We start from the raw sequence: 26,432 nt of genomic DNA on the forward strand, positions 1-26,432 counted from the left end.
AGGTCCTCCCTTTTTCGCGCCCTCCCACGATTTGCGGAGACATTTCCCGAAATGAAATGGACTTAAAACGAGTGACGTAATTTGCTGCCTTTAATTAATGGAAAAGGATGTTTTTAATCGCCGAGTGACTACTTTTTTTTTGTTATTTTTTTTATTTTCTTTGTGACCCCCCACCCCCTCTTCTCTTTATGCCGTGTCATCTAAAATAACTGGGATGGTAAAAATATAAAAAAAAGGTTAAAATTTTTAGATCCTCTTTTTTTAATTTGTCGTATAATTCTTTTTCTTCGTTTTATGTTTTAGAGAGGTAAAAAAAATGTCGCCAACTTCTGCTTGTAAAAGATGTAGAAACAGAAGAAAAGATTGTTTCAATAAACTTTAATTGAAATCTACTGGGATTTTGAATAAAGCTGTTTACTAATGAAGGGTTTTATGATTAGCTCTGATTGTAATGTAATTTTGGTTTTAAACTTTTAGAACCGCTTTCGCTAACAGTATTTATGAAAAGTAATTGTATGAATGAAATTAAAAATAATTTGTTATAGTATGTTCTTAGTAACTTGTTTTATTAATTCAACTCTTTTTACGATTACCATATATTTTATTTGTTTATTTATTAAGAAAATGAGGAATGAATGTGCATGACTGATTATTCAATAGTAAAAGTTTAAAAAATGTGGCTACTTTAATTCTTTAAACTAGTCAAAATGTATTAAAAATAACCTCTGTTTTTATTATTATTATTATCAATATTGCAATGATTTACACTCAGTGCATTTAAAGCAATTAAATATCTTTTTCTTTACGAACATTAAATTTGAACCTTTCTCTTTTCAGTTATGCGACATACCACTAATATTTTAGACACAAAAGAACGCGTTAACTAATATTTTGAGAACACTGTAGTTTTTAGACTTGTCAATCGTAAGTATGGAGCTTGTTGTTAGTCAGAAAATTGACGATAGTAACTCTAATTTTATTTAGAATATAGCGTACTTATTTTCATACTTGAATACGAGTCTTTCAAAGTTTTTCGATTTTAAATAGTTTATCAAACAGCTTTCTGTTAATACATATTTAAGCTGTTTTTAAGCTTGAATTTTCAAGTTTGCTAAACATTTCACTTAATTTTTTTTTATTTTTAACCTTTTAAACTACATCCACAAGTGTGGTATTAACAACATTGCTTCCCAGCATTGCTTACCAAAATGAATCTAAAATTAGAAATTTGTATGTAAGCTTGCTATCGATTAAATTTAAAGAAAGAAAGCGAAAGTAAAGCCGGGGAAGTATTCAGAAGAATCGAATTCGAATCTATTCACCTTGCATTCCTTTTCTTTATTACGTTCTCAAAAAAAAAAAAATCTGAATGTGACGGAGTAGTGCCAATGTCTCTTCCTATTGTAACCTCATCAAATTGAAACGCGGAGGACAAGTAGATCCATTTTCTTCAGATCCCGTTTCATCAGCTCCTGTTACCTTCCTCCACCCCTAACTGCACGTTTGTCCTTTTCCCTTTCTTTCTTTTTTCCCCCTACTCATTCTTTTTATCAGGAACTAAAAAAACTCCAAGTGTGGAAAACTAGTAGACATGTTGTAATTGAGAAAGAAGGATTTGAATTCAATGCCCAAGATTTAGAAGAGAGGTGTATTGGTGTCATTTTCACCAACCCCAAAAACCTCTTCAGACGATTTCTTTAATTTTCACCTATGAAAGCTCGTCGCACGTTTTACTCAAAGTCTCTGCGTGCCATCCGATTGCGATATACATATTTAGATGCTTATGATTTCAGTTCGCATTCGTTTAAATTGAATTTTTACCATCAAAATCGTTTTTATGTTGGATATTTTCGCAAATTGGCGAAGAACATTCAAACGGGAAATTTGTCGTGATGCTTCTTTACAATTTATTTTCGAACTCCCGTCCGGATTTAACAAGCTATTTTATTTATTTTTTTTTTGGAAGAAAAAATATTAATTTATTTTAATAATTTCGTATGGTATATCTTATTATAAAACTTTATAAAAATTTTGTTTCCGTGGGCAATTTATAATAAGTAAAATAGTTTTTTTTTTTTTTTTTACATTTTTAATTGAAAAACAAAAATTTTAAATTGAAGAATTTTATACCGAAATACCCTTTCAGGAACTTTTTTCGGATATTCGTCAAAATCTGATTTCTCCAATATCAAGCGATATCATTTACAGAAATCTTTAATTCAAATGATATTATTTTAAATTCACAAAAATTTCTTGGCTTGTATCATAAACATTGTCCCTATTTGGTATATAAATTAATTTTATGATGAATTTTTCTGTACACAACTTAAATTTATTAATGTAATTGATATAATTTATAATTATGTACAATGCGTAATTAATGTAATTTATAATATACACAAATTTAAATTCTTTCATTTCTTATTATTTATAGTCATTAAGATTGCCAAACATTTGTTGTTCTTCTCATTTTATTCTAATTCAAACGTTAAAACGTTTTAGATATTTGTACTAAAAATTAAAATGCTTTATATACTGCTTGCAAATATTTTTAAGCACAAATCGATAAGTATAACCAAACTGTCCCACATTTTATTGATATTAAGTTCTAATTCCTCTTAACTCCTTTTTTAAGCTACTTTTTTCTGCAAATGCTAATGTAGAGTTAACCTTTACGTTTACGTTGGGGGTTAAAAAATACAAAATCGTTTTAACCCATTGAGTAGATATCTTTAGATTTCCTAATTTAGGATTGGTTTGTCATAGACTCCTTGCCCTACTAAGCAAAAATTTAAAGAGTATTATTAAAAATATCGAAAAATGACTTTATAGTTACGACTTTTCAAAAAAGCCTGCCAGATCGTTTGCGTTTTCGTATAATTTCATTCCATCGACCGATGGTAATAAACAGTCAGTCCTCTTTTATGTGTGTACATAATTACTTTGGGTAACTTGTGGTAAAGTGCGGTCCTACTAGCCGTCACAGCTGATATATATATCTCTACACGGCCATTACCTTCAGAAAAACGAGCAAACCGTACCTTGTTAAGACCCCCAAGAAAATTTATTACCCCCAGTCTTTTCTCTCCTCAACACATTTTACATTACAATGGCTTTTTCGACTGTCAGCATACTGGGGGTGGCGAATAATTACCTCATGAAAGAAACTATGCTCGCGTTCGTTTTTTCTAGAGCATAAACGAATCAAATGTCATGGCTTATGCATGCAGAAAGAGAAAACAAAATAATTAACGAAATAGTCTGGAAGCTATGGAGGGGGGAGAATGATGGTGCTGCTACGGCCGTAGCGAATTTTTTAAATACCCCATATTTCTTGGAGAGGCATAAAAACAAATCTTTTAAGGTTGTTTTGTTCTAGTGTCTGCTTACTTCGAAAGCTGTTATGATGCTTTAGAAATTACTTATATGGAGGCCGTTATATTTTAAAGTAGACTTTCTTAATGAAAGATGCCATAAAAATAATAGGGGGAAAAAGCAAGAAAAATAATGATGGATGTGCATCCAAAAACGGTTTAATCACTCAATGGGTTTAGCTTATTTACATTTTGCATGGACAAGTATCTGTTGGAAATTTTATTTTTTGGAAATCAATTTTTTTTTTGTGTGCTCTTGGTGTTAGTAAATTAAACTATGAGTTCATTTTCCTTGGAATTTTTTTTTTCTTCTTCCCCTTCTTTTTTTTTTTTTTTTTNTTTTTTTTTTTTTTTTTTTTTTTTTTTTTGTGTTATTATTTCCGATTTCTAATATTCACCAAATTAAATTGTTGTTTTTTGTATCATAAAAAAAATTCCTATTACCTCAATGTTGTGATGCATAATTATTTAATATGTTTCGTAGTAGGGGCGATAATCCCCCAGCAATTTCCATTAATTATTTTTTATAAATTTAAATTTTCATTTCGAAGTTTTTTAAGTAATACAATGGTTTTAGAATTACAAGTTCGTAAACTATCAAGGAATAATTTACAGTTATAAAACATTGATTTACCATTGTAGAGAATAGAACAGAAAAGAAGTATTAAAGCAACAGAAATAATCAAATTGTCCTTTAAACGGAGCAAAAAAAAATATTTTCTGATTAAATTTTTTTTCCCAATACGAATCGTTCCAGATCACATTTTTTGAAAAAGGACTTTTCACAAAATTTCTCCCTTGTAAATAGACTTTTCGTCATTTCCTGTAAATGAACTGAAAAGTAAATTTACCCAATTAAGGGTTTTTAAGCCGTGCTGTAAGATATATTGATAAAAATAGCCAAATTTTAGCACATTTACCAAATTTCATCGCGTATTATACAACCATATTTTATTGATAATTTTACAAAAATAATTACCAAAGCACTACTGTAAAAAATCGCCGAGATTTTTTTATGTTCCCAAAGAGCCTGAAAAACGGTAAATCTAACCATATTCTTATAGTTTAGACCACACTTTTTTCTCAGTGTATACTTCATAATCAGACTGTTCTATAGTTTGATCACAATATAATTACCCCCTTTTTAAAAAAATTTCTTCACAAACGTTGCGAATGCAAAATTATGCTTAGATTCGTGTTTTACCGATTCAATCTCCAAAACACGAGGTCACCCGACGCAGTTCTTATAAATAAATGATGATTTAATTCAACTATTTATTAGCTTTAATGTCGTAAAGAATTACTCATTAAAAGTAAAAATAATTTTCTCAGTTTTTTTTTTCCATTACAATCCTTGGGAGTTCTCCTTGATTTGATAAGTTACAAACGGTGTATCTCTGACCATATATGAACAGACAAGCCTCCTCTTCATTACGCACTTAAACGATAATTTTTCGCCAAGCTTTATCTGTGGTACTTTTTAATGGACCCCCTCCCAATTACCATGCAGACTGGATAATTGCGACGATTAATTTCGGGCCTTCATCAGAGACGAAGGCCTTTCCAGCATTTTGTCCTTGGCTGACCACTTGATTGATTGTGCAATTTATTTTCGTTGACATTGCCATACCGAGGTGATAAATTTAATGGGATTGCGTTTCGTGCGAAGCCCCACTGTCTCTCGAGCATTCCCTTTTTAAATGTCCCTTCTTCCTCCCACGACATTTGCTCTTTGCGACAGAAAAAAAATAGATAAATAAATAGTTATTGTTATGCTGCATGGCACGGATATAGGCTCTACCTTGTTGTTGTGATTTGTTTTGTCGCCACTTAGATGTTAGTGTTCAAACTCTTCTGGGTTCTATTCGTATTTTTCTAGTTTATTTGGCGAAATATAAAGTTTATTTTTTATATTTTCGTTCTTACTTATAACTTTGTTATTATTAGTAATTTGAATTCCGCGAAGGAGATTATTTTTATCAGGTAAAATGCAGGTTCCACGGTATTGAGCCATTCTAGTGATCCCTCTTTTCTTTTTTTGTGACTAATATATTGTAAAACATCGTTTGATCTCGTGTCGTTTAGATTGTAATAACGCTTGTTTGAAAATTGTTAATGAGTCGCATCTGGCTCTTGGGCTGTTGGGCTTTACAATCAATCAGAAACTATAAACTTGAATTTTATATATAATAATAATTAACCAATTCGGAATTGGATAAGGGTGGTTTGTAATAAAATAATTGAAATGATTTATTTTGAAATTCATATTTTTTTTTTCATTATTATTTCTGTCTGTTTATCTGACAGATATACTTACTTTTACAGCAGTTCTTATAAATATCCTAATGCAAATAAAATCTCCTACCTTATTTATATGCGACGATAACTCAATTTAGTTCTAAAACATACATATATATATTTAGAATGTTACCTTCCTCCATCTTTCAGTTTATCTTAAGTTATTGCTGCATCGAACACTTTCTAAATTTACGCTTTCTCTCTTTTGGAAATATTTCTCAACATATAAATGATTATAAGATTCAGAAATACAAGTAAAAATTGACTCGATGAGTTGGTGATGTATATTATGAAAGTGCGAAGTATCTTATAGAAAAATATAATGTGAATTTTGATTTATTGTATGAGTGACTGAAAGTTGCTATTTAAATCTAATCGCGTTTGAAAATCGTTTTTCTTCCGTGTGCTTTGTGCTGTTTATAAGTTAAAGCATGTTGTCAGCCGATTCATCTGATTGTAATAAATTCGCAGTGAAATGATTACAAAAGAAACTAGGGCTTATTAGAAAGAGGTAAATAAAAGCGTTTTCAGTTGAAAAAAATAAATAAAATTCCTATAATAACACTACCAATATAGTTCAAAATCTGCAGAATTTATTCGATTCAACAAGTTATTTCATTTAAATATATATTTTTTGCAATCAGAATAACTATCAAATCATAGTCTTAGGATCAGCTCATTTTTATTTTACTAATAATTTTCTTTACAATAGCCTTCTTTAATATTTAAACTACTTTATTAACGCAGAGGTTGAATGGTATTAAAATATCGTATTTGTTTTGTTAGTCCCTGGAAAATCTTTTCGAACTTATTAATAAAATATTTTTTTAAAGGAAAAAAAAAACTTATAAAACTGACTCTGATAATTGCAACAATAAACATTGTATCATACTCCAATTTCTGACCAGGATTATAAGTCAATCAAGTATGTATTGTTTTTGGCGATGAAGATGACGCCAAACCAACTAATTTCACCACAAGTTGATCCATATAGTATCCTAAAAATCTCGCTTAAAAATTCTTCCAAATTATTTGGCGCGTTAATGTGTAAAAGTACAAGGGTTTAGGTAGAGCACGTTCCTCTGTTATGGGCGAACGGTAATAGCTTTTAACCGATTTCTTTGCTTTCAGTTTTGGCCATCTAGGCTGCCCACACAACCAATGGTTTCATCGATTGACTCATAACTGCTTTCTTTTGCCTTACTTTTGTTTTGCTTCATTTTCATTATTTATTTTTTGTGCTTCTTTCCTTTGTTTGCCTTTTTTCCCCCTCGTGTTGTGAGCGAAGATGAGCTGGAGTGTCATTCTTTCGTACGGCTCTTGGCTCTTTAGTTAGCAATTTTTACCTTCTTTTTTTTTTTCATCATTTATAAAAATATCCCCAATTGGCTATGGCAATTGGCATTGTTTTTACCCAGTTCTGTGTTTAATGAAGTAATAAGAAGACGAATTGAGAAAAGTAGTTTTTTTTGGGGGGAGGGATAATTTTGCAACAAATGTGTTAGTGAAATAAAATTATTTGAACATTAATAGTAAGCGAAACTGTTTTTCTTAGAAATGCGTAAATGCAATTTGTATTTCATTAGTGATTAGCATAACTTCCAATCAGGGCATTTTGAGAAAATCATGATTGTGTTTTAAGCACATTTTAGGATTATAGGAACTCTTTTTAAAAAAAATTGTGTTTATCAAGTATCAAATATTGCAATTGTTTAGATGTCATTTAAGGATCTGCACAAAAGAATTAAAGGTGCATTTAAATAATCAGTACAAGTGAATAGTTATTAAGCATTAATACAGGGTGTCCCAGGATTATTGGGACAAATTTTAAGGGGAGATAGGGAGCATCACAAGGATTCAGATTTGCATAACAAACGTCTTTTTTGTGGTATTGTTCTCAGGATGGAGTGGGCATGGAGAACCGGTTCCCTGGTGGCCACCACGCTCTCCCGATTTCAGCATGGATTTCTTGGTTTGGGATGCACTCAAAAGTGCTGTGTACGCAACAACAGTGGATTTAATGGTTCTAGAATCAAGAATCATATGTGCTGCTGCAAATGTCCAACAAAATCCAGTTGTATTTAAGCGAGTTCACTAATCCATGAACCGACGGTGTAACGCATGCATCGCTAGCAATATTGGAAACTTTGAACATCTTTTGTGACATTTTCACATATCATCTGCCGCAGCACATGTAATATGTTTCACCAAAAAATATTTCAGCTATCTCAATATTGTTTTTCTTTGTTTCATGTGCCTGTAATACTACCTTCCAATGAATTTTTCAACCATGGGTTGCAATGCCTTGTGATGTCCGCTAAGTCCCCTTAAAGTTATCCCCACTAATCCTGAGGCACCCTTTATAATATATAGGAAATAAATCGTAAAATAATAAATGCAAAGGAACCGAAACAATAAGTTATAGCTGAATGCTAGTTTTATCAATAAGTTGGATTAAGTTCTTTAAAATTATTTCCATCCTTTTAAATAGCAGTATACAAATGATAAACAAAAATAATTCAAAATTCTTGAATTATTTCATCATCTAAAGTGTGCGCCTTTTTCCCTTGCGTCAAAAATGTAGCTGATACTTAAATAAAAATATTCTATCGAAACAGAGGATAAGAGATAGATAAAAGATATGCAAAATGTTACCAAACCATTACTTAATTCCCTTCAAATCTCAGTCAATCCTTAAATTCTCAAAACTAAGTTACAAATATTAGACTTACATTAATACCTAAAAATTCTTTTAGTAATCTACTTAAGTTCTTTACCAAAACAATGTATCTTTATAGGAAAATGCGATTGGATAAATTTTAGCCATGCAAACAACATTTCTTCGTTTATTTATTTTTTCCCCTTTTTGTTAGTAAAATATTAATTTTTATTTTATTCGTTTGGGCGAAAAATACTCTCGACTTTAAATCGGGGTAATTCCCCAGTGTGCTTCTTTGCAGTGAAAGGATTAATGAATATTGTTTACCCCCGTTTTTTTTCTTTTTTTTTACGTTTGTTAAAAGAAGTGACAAAAACTTATATAAAAAAAAATCTGTGAAAGTCCAAATCCCAATGTTAGTTTTCCATCGGCACATTCCGTTTTGGCTATACTTTTTAATGAAGACTTAGGGGAATTTTACGCATAGCAAGTAGTGCGTGCTACAATGCAATTGAAAAGATGGGACTATCTTTTGCGTCTCTGGGGCATTGGGTGCTTTTTCTCGCTTTAGTTTTCAGAATATTTTCCATGCATATCAATAAACATAAAAGAATATTTCTTCGCATTTATTTCTCAAAAGTTTTTTTTTTTTTTTTTTTTTTTTTTTGTGCTAACTTTAAATGAAATAAATTGCTTTTCCTTTTTCCCCCTATTGATTGTAAAATAAGAATTTTAAAAAAATTTGTACAATGATTGTAATAAGGTATAATTTAACAGTTCTTTGAGTATATCGACCCATTTAGAAATATTGACTAGTTGAATCATTATGTTGCTTAAATTTCTTGCATCTTTATTACGGCGTAAAGAGGTAACAATATCATGAATAATAACCATCCTTAAACTTGATTACATGATTTTATACATGGTTCAGACAAGCACGGTTCAATTTAACACTTTATTAAGGCGCAGCATATTTACGTGGTATGAATTTTCCTTTTACATGGTAGTTAATATAAAAGTAAATTTTTACGTTATTATAGTTTAATGTTAAACAGATTTTTCTATAAGTGTAATTGTATGTCTAATGTTCATTAAAAAAAATTTCTACAATAAACCAGGACTTGTTTTATTTGAGTAGAACACATTTAAAGTTAGGTAAAAAATTTTGTTAAGAATATGCTAACAAAGTTTTTTTTTTTTAATAAATAAAAATAAGTAATTAACATCGAGAAACATGTCTTAAAGTTATAATATTGCGTGACAAAGTGTTAAGTAATAAAATCCCCCTCTGAACATTATTAAGACTAGCATCTCAACAATTTGAACATCAACCAAGAGTAAAAAAATTTCTATGACATTATCCGAAGAGCAATTAATTTATGCGAATTAATTGTTTATATCCTTATTTTTTAATAAATATTTTGAATACATTTTTAAATTAAATGTTTACTTGAATTCAATTATTTTTCAAACATTTGATAAAACTTCATTACTATTCCCATTCCCTATTTTTAATTAGCAGAATTTCTTAAAGAGATGGTAACTATTAAATTAACTACACTCATTTTTTCCCTTCAAATTAGCATTTATAAAATCAACAGAATAAGATGTCTTCTGGCTCTTGTTTAAACTCAGATAACTGTTTTCAAATCTGGAAACTTTCATTTCACATCAGAGATTAGAGATTCTTCGTTTCAATAGACAATGATAATAAAATATAGTCTTTAATGAACAATTAAATTAAACTATTCGGAAGTTTTGTAATCTACTCAGACAGTTGTCGGTGTTTCATGCGCAAGTTGATTCTCTTCTATTTAACTGCGTCTAGAGAAAGGATTAATAATAATTTTTTAAACAACATCTCTTTGAAATCCGATTTATAATTAGATGTAATAAGATTGACTCTTTGCATTGAAAAGCGATAAAAAAAAATTTAATTTAATTTATTCGCTCTAAACATAAATTAATTGAAATATTTCTTTGTTTTGTTGTGAAGTTTCGTTATTGCTGTGACCAATGCTTGCATAGCCCATCCCTAACAATATATATATATATACATAGAACTATAGCCTAATTTATTTATTTAAAATATAACTTAATAAAAATATTCTTTTGCATCCTTATAAATTTTAATTGCTAATACATATACGACTCAACTGTTTGAAGCTAAAATCTAATTTATTTACTTCAAATACAGGAGTAAATAATTGAAAGGTTTTGAATGAAGTTTCAATGAGTTTATATTTAATTATAAAACTTGTAGTAAAATTTTATAATGATATTATTTTGATTATTTATAATTAAAGCTTTATGTATTTGCAGTTATTTCAAATCTACAATAAAATTCCATAAAATTTTTGTATCTTTTGGAGTAATCAAGTTTTAGATAATGATATTAAATTACACATTATAATATTATTTATCTATAATCATACCAAATAATCTCTGCAATTTTTTTCCACTACTCCATTTTCAAAAAATAGTATTTTACATAAAACCGCCTGAAAGTTGCTTATGGTCTTGAACCTAAGGTATGCCAAACTTTTATCTGGCTATTTGCACAACTTAACCGTATATTAATTTCCTTTTTTATTTTATATTTTTAAAAAACTTTTTGCAATTATTACTGTTTTTACTAAATAGCTTAAATGTGTTCCATTTTTTTATAAATATAGTTGTTTATGTAATACATTTATGTATTATATAATTATACATAATACATTATACATAATACATGTACATAATACATGTTACATAATGCATTAATGTATTATGTAACATATAACATTATCAACATATAGTATTACAGTATGAGTGTGAGAATATATCCGTGATAGAAGGTTTTTCGTCACATTCAGATAGTACATTTTCGAAATTTGTTGATATTTTAATGATATTTTGCTATTGAGTTTCAGTCTAATATATTTGTTACACGTATACAATTTAAGATTTATAATTTCAGTTTATAGCTAGTTTTATTCGATTTCCTTTATTTTTCTAATTAAATCCAGAATAAGAATTAATTCTGTTTGAATTAATGGATGCATAAAATTGTGTTTATTTTATTTCAATTAGGTTCCTATTATAGTTGATTCATTACAACTAATTTTAATGACTTGCTAATTTTTATTTCAATTAGGTTCCTATTATAGTTGGTTCATTACAACTAATTTTAATGACTTGCCTAGGTTATTGAGCTTTTGAAATAAACATTTTTCTTACTTTCTAAACAACTGATTAAAAAAAAATTGTAAACTTTATTGAATAGAATTTGTTTGAACTTTAATGTAATATAGCAAATTACATTAACAAATCGGACTAAATTTCCAATTATCCGGCCATTTGCTAAAAAGAAAAAGCAGACTATCTCTTTTCTGTTAAAGATATTAGTTAATTACGTTTTACTTTGTTGGAGATTTTTAACCATTCGAATAATTGACTTTTTAAACCGCTCTGACTAGTTTTGGTCTTTCCAACTAGTCAATATCAAGAGGATTTTTTTCTCTCTCCTTTAAACAATTAATCTAAACGGTATCGCGCCCTGTTTTATTGTTTTTTTTTTCTTTCTCTTTTGCTCAAAGGTGGCATTAAATTGATTTCAGGTACTCGACGGAAATTATCATTGTTATCAATCAAATCGGAAATATCACGGCAGTTGGTTATTATTATTTCCATTACTGCATGAGCTTAGCACGATTTAGAGCAAAAGTTCAGAGTTGATTTTTTTTTTCTAAACGCCGTTATGCTTTACTATAATATGAATTGAATTGATTAATGTTTGAAATCTGGTACAATTTGGGAAATTGAAACTGATCTTCACGAGCAATAAGGTTAACAGATTTTCATTACTCATTTCTGCTCCCCTCTGGTACTCGGTACACCACTTTAAGCCCTGGAATATTTTTTTAAATAATAAATTATTGTTTTCTCTATCATTTTCTTGGCAGACGCGAAGTGGCATCACTTTTACCTGTTTGTTGTGGTGATAAACATGGTAGATAATGAGTAAGTTTTGCCGACGTTCGTAAATCAACTTTATCTCGCTGGCGTGCATGCCTACTGTCACGATTGGGCTTGAGACTTAGGATTCTAAATGTCATGAAAACGTTTGTTTAATTTGGAAATTTGAATGGAATTTTTCTTTTTTTTTTTACTTTTAGGTATATAATTGGAAAAATTCTTTGTAAAAAGAATTCAATCAAATTATATTTCTCTCAGATTCTGATTTAAACGACCTGGATGTACAACGCTGAAAACTTCTAAGCACGTGATTTATGCTAATGGAAAAGGAAACAAGTATGCTACTCTTTGTATAGATAAATAATATGTTCCAAACTCTTTTTTCCAGTTGTTTCTCTTATTCTACTTTAAATATTCATTCAAGTGTTTTTATAAGTTAAGATTTCTACTTTAGAACTACATTCAAGAATTTTTTATAAGTAAGGATTTCCACATTATATCCATAAAATTTTTTTTTTTTTTAACTCTTTTGAATGCTGGCAAAATAAGTTAAAATAATACGTTATTTTCTCTTTTAATGAATTAATTTGATGTCTACGGGACATTAAATACACACAGTCATTCTTAAGATTTTCCAACAACCTAATTTTTTCATTAGTATTGTTTAGTTAAAAAGACATATTGAATAGCTTTTATATTCAACTGTATTAATTTACCAATTACGTTTTCTCCCTTGTTACTTTTGCAGTATCTTGTTACTATCAAATTGCAGTTTTGACTGCACATGCTTATGCGTATAGATTCTTATTCTTAAAGAAGAATGTTCATTAAAAAGCTTTCCAGGTTTGAGAATATTAAGATTCTCACCTGCGTTAGTACATCGTGTCGTAGTATAGACTGAATAATCGTGCTTGATGGCTGCTTTTGCCAAATTGCAGTTTGAAAAAAATGGACATGGGTCAATAGTTATTTCTGTAGATTGGTATCAGTTTGTATAAGTATCAACACGAAAATTGCATTCCTCCTATTGAATTCTTCGCCTAAATATGGTTTTACCTAAACTATACATACCTAAAACTCAACTATAACTTACCTAAACTATAGTGGTTTTTGTACCTGATGACCAGGATTATAACTGTTTTCCCGTTTTCTATGAAATGATGATGATATGTAAGATCAAGTATTTTTTAATGGCATTTCCGTTATCGTGCAATAGATAATAATTGGATCATATATTACAGGAATGTTTGAATCATAATTACAGGGCATATCACAGATTTATGATTTACGTTTGGATGGTATATTATAGATGGAATCACATGTTTGAATGTCATATCTCATTTCATAAACGCTTCATTATTGATCTAAGGGTAGAAACTGCTTTTTTTTTTAAAAGCTTATATTTATTTCTCCTCTTTGTTTGATTTATATGAATGCTAAAGTAGACAAACGCTTTTAGACCAAAGTAGCATCTTCAAATTCACCAATCTGATTAAATTAATGAATCAGTCCTTTGATTCAGATCCATTGCCCGTTTCTTGACATAAGTGGCAATCTTGTCTTGAAACAAAGGATCCTGTTCTTAATGGGAAAACCTTTTGGGTGTAAAAAAAACCTAACAAATTAGCTGATAAGCGTAATCCTAGAACTTTGCTCTCATTAATGAAGTGCAGGTGTGTACGATGCAATAACGGTATTATCAGTTATCGCAAAAAAAAAACCTTGCCCAACATTTGACGCTCCCTTTTTCTCTATGCATCTACTTTTGTTAAGAAAGCTGATAAGAGGTCTGGATCGAGTGATTTCCTTTTTGAATACATTTCTCCTTTGTGTTGCTTAATTGAAATTGATAATCATAATAAGCATTGGTGCAGTACCGTTGCACAGCAAGCGTCTCTTCTCTATCGCTGAAAAACATCTTGATTGAAGATACATCGCTGCCTTGGATATATGTACCACCATCTATTGGTGATAATATTAGGTAATGCCAACTGTCATATTTTGGTGATTCATTGTTTTGTTTTTAAATTTGTTGTGTTTTAGATAAGATCGTCATAATCAAACCGTTTTCTACCCTATTGTATTCGTTCTTTAGGTTTGAATCGATGACGATTTCTGTGATCTAGTTTAGAAGCAAATTTGTGCTTAGTTCTGTTAAATTATGTAAAAAAAATATTACTGATTATGCACATTACTTGCTATAAGTTACTAATGAATGCTGGCGTAGAACTCGTTTCACTTTAAACACATATTCGATGCTTTTAAGTTTGTTTATATCTCGAGTGTATCAAATAACGTCAATAAATAACCGTATAAATGTCGTAATTAGTCATAATGATTAATTTAATTAAAATTAAAAAAATTTTGTAAGATTTATATTTAATTTTTCTACCAAATTTGATTTTATATAGAAACTTAATGTTTGGCATAGTTGAATTTTAATTAAATTGTTTTTAAAAATTAATTGGACTGTTTTATTGTGATATTTTAACGTTATTTTTTAATTAAACTTAAATGAAACTATTAAATGCATAATACAGCGATAATTATGATTTGATTATAAGTTTGTAGTCTGAAATAAATAGTATTCAGGCATATTTTCAATGTTTTCATTTTTTATTTGATGAATAAATTTTTATAACATAATTACTTGTACATATTAAATTTATTTATTCATAAAACGGTTTTATTTTGTTTGGAAGAATGTGACTTCGACTTAAATCATTTTATCAACAATTAATTAATTATTCAGAAAATGGTTTAGATTTTACAAAATTGTAATCGTGATATTTTCTTCTAAAATTGTTATTTTTTTATAGCGCAACGGTTAAATTTGTTAATCATAAAATGGATTCAAATTTTAGAAGGATATAAATTCCACTTTTATCATGGATTTTCTTAAAATTTTACTTCTTTAAAAGTGAAAGCTAAAGGAAATCCTCCTTCTTATCTTCGTTGTGGTTTCGCTTCTAATTGAATCTTCCAAATACTAATAACATATCTTATCAAATGCTGATTCCACCATCTTATTGTTATTTTTTTTTTTTTTTTTTTTTTTTTTTTTTTTTTTTTTTTTTTTTTTTTTTTTTTTNTTTTTTTTTTTTTTTTTTTTTTTTTTTTTTTTTTTTTGTTATATTTGTCTTTGAATTTTTCATTTTATATAGAAAAATAATTAATTATCTGCGCAACGTAAACGCTTAGAAAAGTTGAATTTCTTAATTTAAAAATAGTATCTTTGTTTTTAAATTGGAGTTCAAAAAATTAAGGTAAAATATTATCTTAGTTTAGTTCTGATTGCTTTTTTGTATTTAAATCTTTTTTGTTAAAAAAAAATAGTTTTAAATATTGGCTTTTTTGATTCAATTCTGAAAAAATAAAATTGTATTTTAAACTTAATACAAAAGAAAAAATGGAACTGTTAATTTATAAATGATAATTCAAATTGATTTTTTAAGCTCTTGTGAGATTTGGCGAGAAAAGAATAAGTTTAGACACTGATCATGTCGTTTGACCGGGGACGAGTTTCCGTGGCATTCTTTCCATCATCATGTCTGTTATAAAAGATAAGGGGGCTAAGGGGACTAATAATAAATATGATTCATTAATTGAACTAATTAAACTATAATTAAATTAACTCTGTGTAATTTTTTTCATTATTAAATGATTTTTTTAATAACATTTTTGTTTGGATAATTTTGTAACGAGGCAAATTAATTAAAAGCTTGTCTTAATTCAATTTTTTGTTTATAATTAAAGCATTTTTTATGACTCTTTTTTAAAAATATAAATGTTTGTGAGAAAGATAACGAAAATTGTTTTGTAAATTTTAACTTATTAACACGTGTTCTCACAATTCTAACTTATTAACATGTGTATGACATTAAAATCTTCTACATCAAAAATTTAATCTTCTATCAACATTTTAGATGAAGAACTAGCTGTATTATTTTATGATTTCATCATGCCGTTGTCTTCGGTCCTATCGCTTGTCGACTTATCATTTATATGTCTAAATAGATATCCGATGAGCTTCATAAAATATCAATGATATTTGAAACAGCCCGCCAAAATAAAATGAAAAAGTTTTATATTTGACGATGTAACTGCGCCAACATTAAAGAAAACAAAAATTGATACTGATTTTTAAGTTATTTAAAGCATATCATGATTTAAGAGAGTTATTTTAGTAACCAGAGTTTGCTACTTGGAGTGCAACGAAAAAATATATAAATAAATTAAGTTTAGCAAAAATTAGATTATAATTTTATACTTTATCTCTTTCTTTTATTTTTCACCATAATGAGTTATATATTCAATTTTACATAATAATATAGTAATTTTTTTCTGCTTTGGCGTTTTTTTTTTTATTTTTCTTTCTAATTATAACCAAATCATATAAAAAATAATTTATATTTTTGTTACCTCTAAGTGATTATTTTATTGGTTCTTTAAAAATTATTTTGCCGGTTGTTATTTTAAGTAAAACTAAATAACTAATTTTAATGCGATTTGTAACAAATAATTAATGCGATTTGTAACAAATAATTAATATTCGATTTATGGAATATAAGGTGTTCATATATATCACAGTCAAAAGTTTTGTTATTTAGTTGCCACCATTTTTGGTACTGAGATAAACGAAATACATTTTCTGGTATAGAACTGTAGTTATTGAGCAAAAATTAAATAAAATTAAAAATATAACAATTGTTTCAAAGAATTAGTGCAAATATATTGCTTGTTTTTAAAACCAAATATTTTTGCAATAAGCCCATTAAATTGATTTAAATGCACAAGAAAATATGTTTTGTTAGTAAACAACCAAAAAAAGAAATTATAATGATAAATAAAACTATAACAGTGAAAAAATAAATAAAAAAAGGTTGCTAGAATGTAAAATTTTTTTGTTTTTCTCCATTCCAAAAAGGGGGACAACTATACACTGCAATTCTCAAAAGTGTAGACATTCAGACCTACCCTGTGATTTAATATTTTTTTTTTTTCTGAAAAAAGGAATTAATAAACTTTAATATAAGTTAAATAAGTTTTTTTTCCCAGGAATTTTTAAAGAATGTTATGTAGAACCTTCATCAACAAAATTCTTACGTTTCGATTGATATTTCTGTAGTCTGATTTATATTTTTAAAGCACACATTCTAGATTAATTGATGAACGAAATGAACTTAATCAAAAAAAACGAACCTAAGGAGGTTATCTCGTTTTGAATAAAGGACAATCAGAGATGGAAAGAAAACAAAAAAAAATTGTCTTGTCTGGGAAAATGCACTTAGCATGTCTTTAATCGCATTTTCGTGAGCTTGGATTTCGTTTGTAGGTGTCCATGTACCAACGATTTTAATGAGGTTCACATCCGGTGTGTTTTACACAGAAATGGCCAGCCGGACAACCTATTAAAAACAATGACTTCTTCTAACTTTATCGCTTTGGGTTCAAATTGATTTTGTTTTTTCCGATCTCGTTCGGAAGCTCATTTGTTAAGAAATTATAGGATTCTTTGAGACAATGATGTAGGGATACCTTTTCTTTTTCCTGGTTAAGAACTCTTTGTGACCACAATAGAATCCATATTAAATATGTGGGTGGGATTTAACATTCCTGTATCCTGCTATTCAGTAGTATGTCAATTTTTGAAACGATTTTATATTAAATAAGATTAATCTTCTGTAAATTTATTATTATAATTTTTTTTGGTAAATTGAAATAAATTAATGTTATACAAAATAAATGTCAATATTACCGTTTTTAATGAAATATGTAATATTTTAATGGAAAAAAAATTTTTTTTGATAATTCAGCTAAATAAATTCTACATGCATCTTTCAAGTTAATGCTATAATAGCTTTTTTTTTATTCTTTTGATAATACATGAGTTCTCAAATCATTTATTACTTGCAACTCTTTTACTCTTATTAATTCTTCCACACCCTGTGTTGCTAAGCAACGCAATTTTATTACTATTATGTTTTTTCTATCAATTTATCAATTGTGGTTATTATTATTTGCATATAATTATAATGGGTAGTAATTGCAATGGCATGTGAATGGCGCTTTATGAATTTAAAAATAAAATATAATAAATAAGTCAGTCTAGTTTTATATAACAAGTAAGAGTACAGTAAAAAATTACGGGTTAAATTATGGTAAACAGCGCCAGAACTTTTTACCATAATTTCCATTTTAACCAGAACATTTTACGGAACAGAAAATCTGATATACAGTAGTTTTTACATTAATAATTTTCATAAAACCACTGAATCACTTTCATTAAATAAATATTGCTGTCAAAATTACGGTAAAAATAAATTTTACGGGTGATGCACTCAAACTACCGGTACTGAATACGGTAATTTGATCCGCAATTTTTTAAAGTGAGGACACAAATGAGAAAATTATAACAATCAAATGGTAAAAAAATGAATGAATTAATAAGCATAAATAAATATTTTCATTTATAGCTTTCTTTGACTATTATGGAAAAAGCAAATAAATTTTTAAATGTTGAAATACAAGACAAAGAAAGAAATTATTTAGTTATTATTAATTTTTTTTTAGTAGGGATGAAATGTAAATATATTTTAAAATTATAAATAAACAATTCAAATAGGCTTCATTTGACTAAAAGGGGAACACGAATGATATTATGAATTTAAAATTATATATAAAAGAAGAAAAAAAAAATTCATTTATAGTTACATTGAACTCTCGCGGAGATCCCGGATAAATTTTATGCCGGATGAACTAAAAATACACAAAGAAAGAGAAAAAAAAAACTTTTCAATCTAGTTTCATTTGACTATTGCAGGAACGCAAATGATTGTTATAAATTGAAAAAAGAAATTGAAAAAATAATAGAGTAATACATAGTTTTGTCTTGGTTAAAAAAAAAAGGGGGGTTATGGGGTAGAAAATTTTATCGAAGCATACTGTAAATCAAGCTATGTGTATTGGACTGTTTTTAAAAATCTGTAGCTCTTACGATTTAAATTTATAGTACATTTTTTTTATAATTCTCTTTCTCTCAGGTAACGTGTGATCTCGTAAAAATGACTTACATCATGCCGTTAAAATGTTAAATATATAAATGTTGGAAAAACTACATCAGGGGTGGTCGAGGAGTGTTCAGGCTACTCTGGTAGGCCGTTGCATATTCATCTTCCTACTTCTTTTTGAAGTAGAACAAGAAAAAGAAAAATACAGTTGAAATCTTGTACTTGATTCCAGTCTTCTTTCCACCATTTACACCTTATCTACAAAACTTGAAATTGCCTCAAGTAGGGAATGGTTTGTCCTCCCCCATCCCCCCAGACAAGATTGGGAAGATGCATAGGATGAATTCCTTTTTTCCCGCCCCAATTATCACCACCCTCACACACATTCATCTTCAAGTAGATAAACGGCCAGTTAACGCCCTCAGTTTTTCACGAAAAAAGGGGCAAGGGGCTTAAAATTATACACATTTTATTTTTGAACAAGAAAATGAAGGTCATGAGTTATGATTTTTTTTTCTTCCTTCATATAGAATTATTTCTAGCATTTAATTCTCTTTTTTTTTTTTATGTGATGTAATTTTCAGTTCAGCTGAGCTAGCTTTGTGATAATATGTAAAATTATAAAGCTTTGCCACCCAATTAAAAATTAATAAACTTTTGATTGATCACATTCAATTTCGCACTATGAAATGTTATTTAAATGTGGAGTGTCAAGTCTTCTGCATTACTCAGTAAAAAAGAAAATTGTTTTACTACTTCCTCACCGTTTGAAATATTCAGTGATCATTGTCAAGGATTCGAAGTCATTTGATGGAAGAAGTATTGACAAATCCACTAAGAACCACGAATTACTTGTTTAAGTGAGTATACCACATTAAATTATCTGAAATCTAGATACACCATTCTTACTCAGATTTTAAATAAAAATCACAGTTCGAAAACTTTCTAAATCGAACTGTTTTTTAATTGAATTATAAAAACGTGTAGTATTTTTTAAAGCTTCCATGCTTCATCCTCTAAATATGCTATTGTATGCTGCAATTTGAATATGTACTTTTTCTTTCTTCCAAATTTTGATCACATGTTCGATATTGTTGGTTTAAAAAGTAACAATTTATTAAATATTAATGAGTATGTAAAAAAAGAAAAAATAATACCATTAATCTTTTGCTCAATATCTTGTAGGCAGTCATTGAGACTTAATGGTATTAATATTGAAAAGAACATCAATGCTAAATTTTCACTAATTCAACCAGAACACTTTGCTTATTTAGTTATTATTTTTTTTGTGATCACCGAATTTATGATGATCCTTATTTACGACTTTAATTTAGTTTAATTTGAGTAAAGAAATTTTTTCTTTATGTCAGATGATTAGCTGTAGCAAAAAAATATATATATATTTAACTTTACTGTGCCGTTTTTTTTTTTTTTTTTTTNTTTTTTTTTTTTTTTTTTTTTTTTTTTTTTTTTTTTTTTTTTTTTGGAAGTATAACTAACTGACATTATGTCAGGTTTATGTGACAATCATAATTGAGAAATTAAAATCATATTCTTTTACATGAATTGTGATCGTTTTTTTTTAATAGCTCGTAACCATAAACTAACCAGTATCCAGATCAATCGGTGATGATATTCTGAGAGGTTAAAATATAAACATTCTATTCAACTTCAAAAAAAGTGTCTGTCATTTCATTTTACTTCAAAAATCGCAAGATATAATTTTTTTTCCCCAAATCTTTGATTTCCAAAATGAGCAACAACAAAACAAAGCAGCAACAAAAAAAAAATTGGTGTCTCTAAGATTCGAACCTTGAGCCAGATCAATAATTTTTTTTCTGAAACGTTTAAAAAATGGAAATTGTGTAAGAAGAATGAGAAAAAAACGAGATTAAAATGTTCCTAATTTTTTAGTTGTTCCCTGAGTGCCGCATGTTTCTTCTTTTCCCCCCTAACTCTCGAACATATTTTATTTTTCGAGAGACAATGTCTGCCTAATGTAATTTATTGTGAGTCAAGTTAAACTCTCGTATGTCAGACCTCCTGTTGTGTTTAGAATTCGTTAGCCTTCCAAATACCACAAATGCTTTCATTTGCCCCTACCCCTCCTATTCCAAAAACTCACATTTTTACTTTATCTTCTTTTTTTAAGGTTTGGATCATTAGTTTTAAATGACATTTTCACCCCTTTAGATTTTATTTTAATTTTTATCTTCTCCATTGTTGGCTACTTCTATGTAGCATTAGGCCTTGAACTGCTTGGTTAATTGAAATAATCTTCATAGCCACAGTAATTTTTTTTTTTTTTTTAAAGAGCTTTTGTTGAAACTAATAGTGCATGGAATGAATCTTTGTGCTTTTAACTGTTTATTATTTATTTATTTATTTTATTCATTTATTTATAGAATCCTAGTCTAGACGAATTACTTTCAATTAATATACATTTTTTGTCGATATTTAGTGTAATTAAATAAATAGGTACCTAATTCGCAAACTGAACTGAACTTTTTTTTAAATATTCTTTTGATTAGCATAAATTGGGAATTAAGAATTTAAAAAAAAAAAAAAAAAAACGGATATGTTATTTTTGTTAATTGAAAATCAGATAGATGATTTCATTTTATACACTTTAAAATTACGGTAGTTTTGACTCGTAATATGAATCACATTTATTACGATCTTTATAAGGTGCCAAGTTTGAGACCGAGCAAATTTAACCATCTTAAAATTTCGCACACGGTACTATTAAGCACTTTTCTTAAGGTTTCATCAAATTTGCACAATACTGTGGTTCAAAGTACCGAAATTATTGCTCAACGTCAAACCGGTTTCTCTGAGACTGTATGAACCCCAGAAATAAAAAGTAATTTATGAAATCTATGATGATTGCCATTATATAAAACTCTTATCTTTAAAAACATTTTAGTTTTCACATTGAAAGATTTTTATTATAAAGCATTTTCGTACATAAACTATTAAAAAAGTATTTATTTTTTAATATATTTGAATATAATAAAGCAATATTGGTATTTTGAATTCCAAATTTTTTAAACTAGATAATTAATAAAATTCTTGATTTTTTTTTAATATACTAATTTTATTTGCTTTAGTTACTAAATAATAAGAAAATTTTGTATCATGCTTTAATTAATTAAAAAAAAATTAAAATTTTCTGTTTTTAGCAAATTTTATTCTTTATATCTTTTTTATTTTATACTTCGCGTTTTTTAATACAAGCTCGGAATGAAATAGGCTATCGGAAACGTAACAATTAATCAACTCAAAATTAAAATAGTGAAAACTATGGATTCAGCATCGTCATACATATTACCTAATTTCATTCATTAAATATATTTGTTATCAATAAACAGATACCTTTCTCTTAAGGCTTCATCAAATTATGTATTTTTTTATTCAAAAGTCAGAATTATTATCTTCTTTTTGATAAAAAAAAAATATGTTCGAATGATAGTAATTTTGTATTACAAGTTTACTTTACTTGATTTTTGAGTCTATGCCGGTGCCCATCATTAAATTGGAATTCCTCATCTTCAAGAAATCGGACATTAATGAAGTTTATGAATGCTTTTTTTTTCTTCATGTTTTTTAGTTTTCTTTAATGGAAAATTTCCTGAAAATGATAAAAGAAGGTAAATAAAAAAAAGTAATTCGAAAGCGGAATTCTATGTCGGAAAAATAATGAGTTTTCGCAATCATTAAACTTTGTTATCAAAATACAGGGGCGAAAGCAATTTCATCTTGTCATTGCGGTAGAATGCTGAAAGGAAATTTTTTTAATATTTTTTAAAGATCTTATCAAGTTTATAAATTTTTACTTCCAACGTTAAAAAAAAATATAAACTTTTTTTTTTTTCTACGGCCGTATTCCACTCTTCTTCCATAACGTTTCTTCGAATTGAAGAAATTCGATACTCTTTTTGGTCTTGGTTTGTAATTAACTGAAAAGCAAGTGAGTGGAAGAACGAATAAGAGAAATATATATATATAGATATATTTTGAGGTTTTTAGCGACTAGCAAATTGAAACAAACGCAGTTATAAAAATGAAGAAAAAGAGAGGAAAAAAAGGAAGAAATAATATAAAAAAAATATTCCATCGCGCATAATCAAAGATGGCGGAGCAAATATAATTGCCAGATGAGATAAAAGAAGTTTCGGCTAGTAGTAATAAACGGGAACATTTCGTGTTTGCTGAAGATAATCAACCGATGCATCTGGCAACAAGGACGACCGTTCCCATGGCAACGGGTTGCTCGCACGAGATTGCCAAATCAAGCCTCTACTCTTCTGATATACGCAGTTTTAGCAAATGGTTCTGCTCACTGCTAATGAAAGATTTTCGCGAAAACACTCACTTTTTCGCCCCCTCTAATTACGTTTCACTCCCGTTTTAGGATATTTATTTACTTCTCGCTCCTTTTTTTTTCATTTTTATTTTTTCGTCGCGGAATTATTTTGATACCCGAGGCACTCGCTACAAACGCAAACGAAACCTTACAGTTAGAAGGGATCGAAACCTTTTTTTTTTCTTCCTCATTACTCATTGATGAATTAGAATTTAATATTAAGTAATCGAAACAACACGAGAAACTATTCTGTTAGAAAGCTTTAAGTATATTTGTGTTCTCATAAGCAAATGAAACTCGGTTGCCTGCTAAAGCAATGAATGCTTGTACTCTTAAATCGCTATTCAGTTTCCAACTAAAAAATTCCATTAGTTTCCTATTTAAAAAGATTTTATTTTCAGGTTTACATACTGGACTAAATAATATATTCAATAATCTTACCATTTAGAATCTAACTACTAAGACAATAGAATCCTTTACTCTCTTTGAGGAGAACTTTTTGAGTGAAATTGTCCTCAATTACCTGAAATTATAATTCCCACACCCACGGCCAACCTCTGGCACGTGAATTCAAACAAGTAATCTGTATACAAAAGATGTTTTAAGCCAGCACTGTGGTGACATCACAATTAACGATGTGCTTCCCCCCAACCCCCAACATTGTGTGATGAGTGAATTAACTTTAACTAGCAGTATATAGTCTTAATGTCTTCAGATTATTTATTTATTTATTTGTCTTGCTAATCATACTGTAGTGATATTCTTTCGTGGTTTTCATCACGCGTGACAAAAATACGAAATATTTCATGACTCTTCCGTGTCAGTAAAATTATTAGGATCATTTAAAAATTTCTATATTGGTTGCTTCCGGATCAAAATTTTAAGAAGGATGAACTTGAAAATGTATGTTCTTTTAACGGAAAACAAATATTCTGTATCAATATTTTTTTAATTATTGAGTAAATAATGTGCCGCATCTTTCCATGTGTATTAAATTTCTTAAGAGTATAATATAAACTGTATATCCAGTCGTATTAAAACCAAAGTGAATCGATAAGAATTCATTTATTAACATTTTGATGTAGTTAAAGAAAAGGCAAAAATTTAATTTAAAGCAAACAAAAAAAAATTATATTCGTCGCAAATGATATTCATAAATTTATTAACAAATGTACAGTGTGGCAAAAAAAGGACTACTCTGAATAAATTTTGACCGGGTTTTTACGTTCGTATTTGAAGTCCCCCCTCGAACCATTAAGATTGAGTCCTAGAACGTGAAGATCCGATCATTTAATCAAAAGTTATTCAGGATGGCCCGTTTTTTTTTTCTTTTCCCCATACTATACAACATATAATAGTCCAAGTATTAGTTATACACCCCAATAGAAGAAGTATAATTTCGTTCCATTGATTTTTTATGTTCACATATTATATAAAAAAGAAAAGTTTATATACTCAAAAATCTTAACTCTGATGCTTTCTTAAAGCTTTTTACTTAAGAATTAACTCGATCCGTATACCAAAACTAATTGGTCAAAGTATTAGTTAAACGCCTCAATCGGTGAAGTCGAAAATCTGAGAAAAATCGTCATGGGTGACCACTGCCTACTTCTCTTTTTCATCCAATGACCATTGATCCAGATGTGGACCGACTCCTTCCTTTTCTATTCCTTTTTATCTTTTTCTTGTTCTTTTTCTTTCCTTTCTCTGGTGGACGAAAGAGGGTGATAGCGTTTGGCTTTTGGCGATTGCTTCGATCGTCCGAATGCGGTTAGCGGTTAAGAAGAGCGAGAGAGAAATCCCTCCTTGTTGCTCCTGCTGATCTGTTTGGTTTGACACTGCCTTTTGCTTTTGCTTTCATTTCCTCAATCACTGTTATTCTCCGATTGGAGACAGTGCTTTTTTTTTATTTCCTTTTCTCGAGGTTCGAGAGTAAATAATTGGGATGGGTTTTAAACAGTTATAGTCTAATTATTACGACAATATTTATAGTTATCGTTATTTTTTAGTTATTTATACATTTTGAAAAATTGTATTTTTTCTGCTCAGCCAAATGTATTGTTTTTTAATTTTTATTACGTCTGTGATGTATATAGTCGTCTTAGCTTTCATTTCCTCTATCTTTGCTATTCTCCGATTGGAGACAGTGCTTTTTTTTATTTCATTATCTTAGTTCGAGAATAAAAAATTGGGATGGGTTTTTAAGTATTATTTTTTAGTTATTTATACATTTTAAAAAGCGGTATTCTTTCTGCTCAGACGAATGTACTATTTCTATTTTTTATTACGTATATCTTGAACGCAGTCGTCTTTGCTTTCATTTCCTCAATCACTGTTATTCTCCGATTGGAGACAGTGCTTTTTTTTTTATTTCCTTTTCTCGAGGTTCGAGAGTAAATAATTGGGATGGGTTTTAAACAGTTATAGTCTAATTATTACTACAATATTTATAGTTGTCGTTATTTTTTAGTTATTTATACATTTCGAAAAATTGTATTCTTTCTGCTCAGTCGAATTGTTTTGTTTTGTATTTTTTTTTTATTACGTCTATGATGCATGTAGTCGTCTTAGCTTTCATTTCCTCTATCTTTGCTATTCTCCGATTGGAGACAGTGCTTTTTTTATTTCATTATCTTAGTTCGAGATTAAATAATTGGGATAGGGTTTAAGTAATAATTTTTAATTATTGATACATTTTCAAAAACTGTATTCTTTCTGCTCAGACGAATGTACTATTTCTATTTTTTATTACGTCTATGTTGAAC

At 28.5% G+C, this 26,432-nt stretch overlaps 1 protein-coding gene across 5 annotated transcripts in view; it reads left to right on the forward strand.

The window, feature by feature from the left end:
• Window positions 1-26,432, forward strand: part of LOC107453499 (zinc finger homeobox protein 3) — a 186,721-nt gene that overhangs the window by 111,120 nt on the left and 49,169 nt on the right. Inside the window, exon 1 of one of the 5 annotated variants that reach the window (XM_016070385.4) lies at window positions 12,497-12,627. The exons of 3 other annotated variants lie outside the window; for them this stretch is intronic. The gene's annotated coding sequence lies outside the window, so the exon portion shown is untranslated. Of the gene's footprint in view, window positions 1-12,496; window positions 12,628-14,051; window positions 14,273-26,432 lie in introns of those variants that run through there. One more of the 5 variants, XM_071179458.1, reaches the window with a different exon arrangement.

This window comes from Parasteatoda tepidariorum, chromosome 4 (assembly GCF_043381705.1).
Source record: "Parasteatoda tepidariorum isolate YZ-2023 chromosome 4, CAS_Ptep_4.0, whole genome shotgun sequence".
Classification (NCBI taxonomy): Eukaryota; Metazoa; Arthropoda; class Arachnida; order Araneae; family Theridiidae; genus Parasteatoda; species Parasteatoda tepidariorum.